The 9,211-nt window shown below is 36.1% G+C and overlaps 1 non-coding gene across 1 annotated transcript; it reads right to left on the bottom strand.

Moving 5' to 3' along the window:
• Window positions 1–8,689: 8,689 nt before the first annotated feature.
• On the bottom strand, window positions 8,690–8,831 carry LOC127099513 (small nucleolar RNA snoR135). Its single transcript, XR_007794007.1, has one exon. It is a non-coding gene; the product is annotated as a small nucleolar RNA snoR135 (small nucleolar RNA).
• Window positions 8,832–9,211: the final 380 nt, after the last annotated feature.

The raw sequence follows: 9,211 nt of genomic DNA, 5'->3' as shown, positions 1-9,211 counted from the left end.
ATGATTGTGCTTTCGAGGGGTTTGATTTTCTTTGATGGGAAAAAGTCAAGCAAAAATGGGTTTTGGTGCATCAATGTCAATTGGTTTTTGATATGCCAATGGAAATTGGACTTTTTAGTACCAATGACGATTAGAGTTTGATTTGTTGAACATTGTTAGATTATGGGTTACCGATGAACACATGGTTTTGAAAATGACGCCAATGGGGATTGGTCTTTGGTTTGTGGAAATGCCTATAAAGATTGAAACTTTAGGCTTTTTCTGGTTGCCAATGAAAGTTTTGACTTTTGGTAGGTGGAAAGGGTTTGACTTCCTGACATTCCGAACTTGTGATGATGTCGTGATTGGAAGGAAGACGTGGATGCTCTTGGTGCCCCAAGTTTGATTCGTTGCTAGAAACTATGTGTTTGTTCATAGAAGAACTCTAGATTTCAGTGCCGATTAGGCCATGGTGACCTATAGAAGATCTTCTAGAGTGTAGCAACGTGATTAACACATGAGGATTATGATTTTGTTCTAATGCAAGGCTTCTTTCCAAAAGGTTATAGGATGTTGTGCTAGCATGATTTCTTGACACTCTTTTTGAACTTATCGATTGTTGGTGTCTGACAAGGTTTGATTGAGCAATTTAAAAGTATGAATGAAACCTACTCCTTTGTACTTTTTCTTGCCCTAGTCTGTAGGGTCTTTGAAAGAACTTTTCCTCGAAAGGAACCTCAGGAACAATTATGCCATGACTTTGATTAACCAATTCTTGGTATGATTTTCTTCGGATTGATTGGCCTTTGGAGAGTGGGATCCAGTAGGCTCTTGAGGTGACTTTCCCTGATATGAGCCTTGAGTGATTTTCCCCAAATCGACTGAGTTTTGAAATGATTTTCCCCCTGATCAACTGATGCTTGGAGATTTGTTTCAGATTGACCAATTCTTGAAGTGATTTTCCCATGATCAACAGAGTCTCTAAGAGATTTTCCATTGATTCATAGGGTCTTGAGATGGTTTTAGATTCTTGTTAGCACTGATGAATGATCAAGTTCATTTTTGATTGCTCCTTCTTCGATTTTCCTTGACACTAAGTACCTACTTGCAGTTAAAATTGTTCATTCAAAATGGTAATTGTAATGCAATGTTTGTGCAGGTTTTGAAAAAAGACATTATTGAAATGATGTGGTGACGTGTAAAGGGTGGACCATTAGTCCAAACGAATGGCTAGTTTATCTATTCAAAATGCGAAAGATACTACGATAATATGATGCCAATACAAATAATTAGTAAATCTCTAGGAGTCAGTTTAACACAACCTTACTGTAGTATGATTTCAAAATAAATCTTGTTTCAATTAGGTCTTTGAGGCTTGTAACATGGTCTGGTTTACAGTTTTTAAAACAAAGGATATAAGGCTCAAAATTTGATAACCCACCTGATTCTCCTTGACGATCTTCAGTCCTTCGTTTAGTTAATTCGACATACGCATTCAACTTCCAAGAGAGTTTGAAGGTATGAGGGAAAAGATGAAGATTCAAGATCTAGTTAGATTTTCTTGAAATGGTAGTCACCTTATTTTGATTTTGTCAAGTATGTTGGTGACCCTTTGATTCTTGATATGATGGTCCCCTAATCTTGCTTTTCTTTGTTTTTGTTGAGGATTTAAGGACCTTATTTTGATTGATTTTTTTTGTTGCTTTTTTCTTATCCCTAATTTTTGCCTGAACTACTTCTTTGAAGCTTTCAGTCCACCGGGATACCTTATTTTTTTTTGCCTAAATCGCCTTTTCTGGTATTCGATTTATCAACCTTTTTTTCTTTTTGGAACAACTTTAAGGGAATTTGTTCTTTTTTTTGGTTTGAAAGGCTTTTGACTTCCATATGACTGGTGATTGAGGAACGACCGACATAAATTTTGGATTTTTCATGATTTCTTCGACACTTCATGACGTGTGCGAAGAAGAGAATGAGGTTAATCCCCAAATGATATGTTTTCTCTTGAAATTTGAATGCATAGTTAGATTAACTGAACAAAACTACTATGCCACTGGTTAAGTGTAAGGGTTTTAGTTCAGAAAGAAACACCAACTTATAGGCTCAAAGTGGTTGACTATGGACTAACTCCTTATCTCTTTGGTGTTTAGGGATTTGAAACAATGCCTTACATCATCAACAAAGTTTTATTTGAAAACATACCATCAACAATTCTGGGTATTTTGTTTTTCGTCATTCTCCCTCCAATCTTTTCTTGAACAAAGGTTTGATAAGAGATAAGTGAAATGGATAAATATATTTTTTCCAATAAATAAGAAAATACGAGTGAATACGAAATGATTAATTCAAAACATGCATGCCCATTTTATTAATATTACCATTAAATAGAAAATTCAATTGTAAACAATACTTGTCAAACAAGAGAAATTACAAGAATTCAAAATGACGAAATGGCCTAATGATTGCCAACATTGAGGAACCTCTCTCGTGCTTGATTCACTGTTGGGTTAGCCTTTTTAGAGGTCGTCATGCTCATTGAGACTGATATGATACCCACTTCAACACCTATTCTCATTAACTTCTTTTACATCATTAACTGATGGACCCGCATGACCAGGTAAAGGATTATTGTCGATATTAGGCCATTGAGGCGTAAATGAAATAGCTTTGGAATCAATCAAATCATATACCCCACTCTTGAGCGCTTTACAGTCTTCGAATGAGTGCCCTGGTGCCCCAACGTGAAATTCGCATCTGACATAAGCGCCGAAGCCTAATGGGTATGGAGGAAGCACTAGATTCAACTCCTTTGATACTACTAGTCCACTTTTTATCAAATATGGCAGTACTTGACTGTATGGCATTGTAAAAGGATCAAACTGCCTTTTTGGCCTTTGAGTGTACTGACGTTGTTGCTTTGGAGCGTAATACCGTTGGTATGGCTATTATTATGGAATATGTTATTGATACTGAGAGGGACCTCAATTTGTAGGAGGATATTTACCCTATGGAGGAAATGGTATATGAAATGAAGGCCCAGAAGACTGCTGACACTAAACAACTAATACATACGAGTATTGATAGTAAGGCACCAGAGTTGGAGCTTGTGGAGCTTGGTGAGTTTTCCGTATTGCATCAATTTCATCCTCCTCTTCCTCTTGGAAACTCCCAGGGGACTCACTCTCACTAATTTGGCTACTTGAGGCATCTTGAATTTTTCCGCTTTTGAGATTGCTCTAGATGTGTTCTCCAACTATCACCAGGTCAGATAAACTTGATGACACATTGCCTATCATCCTTAAAAGGTATGGTCCTTGCAGGGTACCCATAAGCAAATAAACTAGCTCCCTATCCATCATTGGTGGTTGAACGCGAGCAACCATCTCTATCCGTATTCGTGCGTACTCTTTGAACGACTTATTACACTTATGAGTAAGATTTTGCAATTTAGTATGGTTCAGAGCCATATCTATCTTGTATTGGTAGTGCTTCAGAAATGCCTTATCCAAGTCTTTCCAGGTGTGGACGTAACTTCTCTCTAGTTGCATATACCATTCCAATGATGCCTCACTAAGACTGTCTTGAAAACAGTGGATGAGCCACTTGTCGTTGCGAGAGTACGCGACCATCTCGCGACAATACATCATCAAGTGAATCTTTGGACAATTAATCTCTTTGTACTTCTCAAAATATGGTGTATTTAACTTTGAAGGAATCACCATGTTCAACACTAAGAGCAAGTCGAAAGCGTCGAGCCCATAAGCATCATGCCCCTCTATGGCTTTAAGCTTCTCTTCCAATACACAACGTCTTTCAGCAATCTCAACATCCTATGGTCGTTCAGTATTGACCACCAGGCTTTCCCCTTAGGGAATTGGCGTGGGGAATGCAAACCTATGATACTCAATATCATCATGAGGTGAGGTATTCCCGTCTCAGACATTGGTGTGCTCTTGTATAATAGGGTTCTCAATTGGGATTCATACATGCTGAGGCTGAGCAGAACCGTTTACTTAAGGTGGAATGACATTCTCAATAACTACAGTCCATTGAATGTTGTCCTCTCTCTGTTCCAAAGATGACACGACCTCCACAAGTTGGTCCAACTTATTATTCATCAAGTCAACATCTTCTCTTAATGTAGTCTGATTTCATTCCAACGGGTCCATGATCCTTCGGGAGCTTCTTCGAGTCTGATATGGTGTCGGGAAATCAACTGCTAGTTATGGACAAAGGCTAAAATGAGTCTTTTTTTGGAAAGTGATATGCATGCGTGTTGGTGAAATGAGAATGCATTATTTTTTTTCAATATGCAAGGAAAATGCATTATTATGTTATGCATGATATGTTTATAGAGCCATGTGGTTCCCAATCAAGTCCAAGTACAAATAATTAGAGCAGTTCTCATCGCTTTCCACACAGTGATCAAGGTGGGCTCTAGGCTTGAGAAGGTTCCCAGAGTCATGGATCTTGCACGAGAACATTGCCCCCATTAGCAAAATTTACTTGCTTTGCTAGACAATAATACCCTCAAGAGGATCTACTCAAGGTGTGGTTTTTGTTTAACCCCAACAAGGCAAGTATGTCCGATAGGCCAACACTATGCAACCAATGGGGTTTCAGGTTCTACAAAGGTTCTTAGAATCATGGACCCAATAAGAAAATATTTCCGCCATCAGAAAATTACTTTCCGGACAACAAAATCCTCAAGAGGATCTACTCTAAGTGAGCTTTTCATGCCACCCCAACAAGACAAAGTACGTCCAGTAGGTTGAAACTATACAACCATCATCTTATCTTATGTTTCTTCTCCAGACTTGGGTGTAAAGCCTATCTCACACAGTGCCTCAAGTAATCAGAACATCCACCACAATACCGGGAATAAATAGTAGATAGCAGTAGTAACATAAAAGATATAAAGAAAAGAAAGCATAAGAAAACAAGTAAATTCATCGCAAATCAAACTAAACTAGACTTGACTCTCTAGCCGAAGTTAGTCCCCATCCGTCACGACGTGAAAAATAACCTAGAGCGCTTGCACGCTCGAGATAATAACAAAGTCGCCACCGAAATTTATTTATTCCAAAACGTAAAGGGAAAATATCGATAAAACCCTTAAAAAAAGAAAATGTTTGTCGCAACCAAATTCGGGTTTGGGAGTCGATTATGCCAGAGGAAGGTATTAGCACGCCTCACATCTGTTGTACTCAACGAGAACCATTTAGTTAGATTTGTAAATAGAGCGTTAGCTTATGCTGTTTCCTTTCTTCGAGTTATTGAAAGTTTAAAAGGGAAAAGGGGATCGCAAAAAGGTTTTTATTAGGGTGTTTGATAGGATTGCGGGTCTTGCTCCTACGTATCCTTAGCTGTGATGAGGAATTCAAAGCTACATAGTTCTTGGTAGCAAACTATGTGTTGGTTGATTGATTTTAGTGAACGAATGTTTAAGTCGTATTCTAGCGGTTAAACATTGGCTTGTATGCTCGTGGAGGAGGCTTAAGTGCTTGCTTATATCGCAGTAGAACATACTAAACATAATTCGTTTAATCACGCGGGAGGGAGAAAAGATAAGTTTCATTGGTTGAGATATTTTTGAATGGATGACGAGTACTTAAATGGTAGGCTAATTACGACCATCATCCAAATACTCGAGATTACGAGGGAAATGTACGTCCAACCTCACCTTTTTCGTCCGAGTTATTTATGAAAATTATGTGGAGAATTAAGTCACATTTTTAATGGATGAAGAGTATTTTCACGGAAGGCTAAGTACGACCATCACAAAAATACTTAGGACTAAGAGGGACAAGTATGTTTAACTTAGTCTTTTTCGTCCACGAAAGAATGAGCTTAATTCAGTTCTTTAATGTGTTTTGAAGCGGGTGATGAATACTCGAATGGTAGGCTAATTATGACCATCATCCAAATACTCGAGATTATGAGGGACAAGTACATTCAATCTAACCTTTTTCATCTGATTATTGATTGTGAACGAGGTTTTGAGTTTCAATGTGAAAATGATTTTGATTTTGAAATGCTGAAATGGTTGAAAAGCAATTTTGAATCGATGGTGAAAATGCAATATTGTATGCACACACGCAACACAATGATAGGGAAGCAAGGTGAAACAATCATGAACAACAAATATTCATCACAAACAAATCGAAAAGTAAATGTGCATGTATAAATTAAACGCAATGCGATGACGCGAATTGAGTTCACGTAACGTGAGGACGTGCAAGACAAAGCTGCTAAAGCAAAGTTCAAAACCAATTCAAATTCAATAAAATTGAAATGTCGCGTGCCAACACAAGTCGAATAACAAGTTGCTAGCGTAAAGCGCGATCATCCCAAATAAATCAAATGCAACTAGTTACATTATAATGAAAGCGACGTACGAAATACAAACTAGTGCAAGCAAACGAAAATTGATGATATGCTGAACTTCCGAAAGCGTGCACAAATCTAAGTTAAACGTGAAGACAACAAAATTAAAGTGTCACACATAAGTAAAAGAGAAACATCTAACAAATTGCTAATGCGAAACACGCTTATCACAATCAAGATAAAATATGCTTAACACAATGCTAATAAAGAAAATTAAACCGAATACACAAAATATGCTCGGATCTGGGTTCGACGCGATTATAAACATCAAACAAAAACATGTGTACCAAATATTTACATCAAACGAAAATAGAACCATATTTCAGCATTAGAAAACATGTCGAATATATGGATCTGGTCCGATTCCAACGCGATGAAAAATAGAACAACAACAACACAATCATAACCGAAAATATTTACAATATTACATCATCAAAACAAAAATCCAACATAGAGTCCAAAATCAAATCACGTCAAATAAACGGATTACTCAGAATCAATTTAAACATATTGAAAACAAAGTACAACATAAAGCTTCCAAATCATATCGACATTATAACAGAAAAATCATATGTACACACATAACGATCACAATCAGCACTCATACTGCAATTGAAACCGATATACATGATGCGACATCACAACATAATATACACAACATTCGAAAGTATAATTGCAACAACATCATGTACACAACGTGAAATGAAAATTAAACAAAGTACAATACATAGAGCAATAACATGGTCGAATCGAGTAGTTACCGAATGCAGAGTTGTTTCTATTCTGTACTGTCGCGGTGTGAAAAATACTCGAGTGTCTAAACGCTCAAATTGCAACAGAGTCACCACCAAATTTTATTTATTCCTAAGGAAAGTGAAAATAAGGATAAAACCCTACGAAAAGAGGATAAGATGGTCATCACAACCAAATCTGGTTCGGGAGTCGGTTATGCAAGGGAAATGTATTATTCCCCCTCACATCCGTTGTACCCAACGGGAACCTCCTAATAGGCTAGGGTTGCAAGTGTTTGTTTAAGGAATGTTTGTAATGTTTGTTCGTTAAAACATGTTTACAAAAAAATGGATAAAAGAGGAAAATGTTAGTTATTTATTAGTGTGCTCGCCAAGGTTTTCAAACCCTCTGCCTACGTATTCCCAGATGCAATGAGAAATTAAGAGCTACATAGTTCTTTGGAAATAACTGTGTGTTGGTTGATTTTAGTGAACGATGCTAAGATCGCATTCTAGCAGTTAAAAATTGCTTGTATGCTTGGGCATAGGAGGCTTAAGTATTTGTTTGTATTACGGTAGAATGGATAAAACATGTTTGCTTATGAAAAGTTTGTGGAGTCACGCTAAGGCGGAAAAATATAGTTTGATGATTTTGGTTATTTTTGTATGGATGACAAGTATTTGGACAATGAGCTCTACAATAATATCATAATATTCGAGAAAGAAAGGGGCCTAAGTAATCCTTCTCTCACCCAATTTATTTGTAAAAGATGTGAGGTTAGTAGAATCATGACTCTTTAGAGAAAGACAAGTATTCGAACAATGAGCTCTATAACAATGTCCAAATAATTGAACAAGGAAGAGGCCTACGTCCAATCACTCCTTTTTTCATATGCGAAAGAATGAACTAAACTTGTTTTAATTATTGTGTTTTTGGTTTGAAAGACGAGTACTCGAACAATGAGCTCTACAATAATGTCCAAGTACTCGGAGAAGGAAGAGGCCTACGCCCAATCATTCTCTATTTTATCCGCGAAAGAATGAACTAAACTTGTTTAATTATTGTGTTTTTGGTTTGGAAGACGAGTACTCGAACAATGAGCTCTACAACAATGTTCAAATACTCGGAGGAGGAAGAGCCCACACCCAATCACTTCCTTTTTTAATTCCATTTATTTGAGAAAAATGTTTTATTTTGGATTAAATTGTGGATATTGAGATAAAATGATTTTAGTTTTTTATTAATGGTATAAAAAATCAATAACTTAAACTTATTTGTATACAAGAAATAACTTCACCACTTGTAATACATAATTAAAAAGTAATTGCAATTTATAAGTTTCAGAGAAAAATCTCGGCAAATCTGAAGAGCTAAAGAATGTGATTTATGAGCAGTTAAGCACTTCTCATGCCATTGTATAAAAGGAAGTAGGTTGCTTGAATCACCACTAAATAATTTCAATTCCAAAAAATAAAATAATTACAATTAGATAAAAAAAGACAAATCAATCTAATATTTCATAGAAAAATTTATTGATAAAGTTGAATTTATTAAGGAAAAATGGAAATTGAAAGGAATAAATAAAATAGAAAGATGTAAAGAAAATGATTTTTGTGATTTTCAACATGAAATGAAACACAACTGCCCATTCTCTCATATTGATATCGCATGGAAATACTTTCGAAAGAGTGCAGTAATCGTAACATAACACATATACACATTAAACTTGCTTAATAACGAAGTAGAATCTACCCTAAGAAGTTGAAATTAGAAAACAAAATCATTAAGATCTCAAATAAACATACAAAAATAATAAAATAAATGAAGATAAATAAGCAGAACAATTGAATTGGAATGGTGTTTGGTTATTAATGGTGGTGGTGAGTGGTGGAAAAGTGTCGTTTCTACGTGAGAGAGAGTAAGAGGGACTTGTGAGTTTTTTTATGGCTTTTTGTTGTGTGTAATTCTCGTGAATCGTGGATTTTTTCAGTGTTTTCTTATGTTAATTTTTTTGGGTGTATATAAGGAGAATTAGAGTTAAGAATTAGATTAAATTAGGAAAGATTTGTATGATTTTGGGATGATTGAATCTAGAAAACTTTATCCCGTATCC

Source organism: Lathyrus oleraceus, chromosome 6, assembly GCF_024323335.1.
Source record: "Lathyrus oleraceus cultivar Zhongwan6 chromosome 6, CAAS_Psat_ZW6_1.0, whole genome shotgun sequence".
Taxonomy (NCBI): domain Eukaryota; kingdom Viridiplantae; phylum Streptophyta; class Magnoliopsida; order Fabales; family Fabaceae; genus Lathyrus; species Lathyrus oleraceus.
This window is presented reverse-complemented; position numbering and strand designations above follow the sequence as displayed.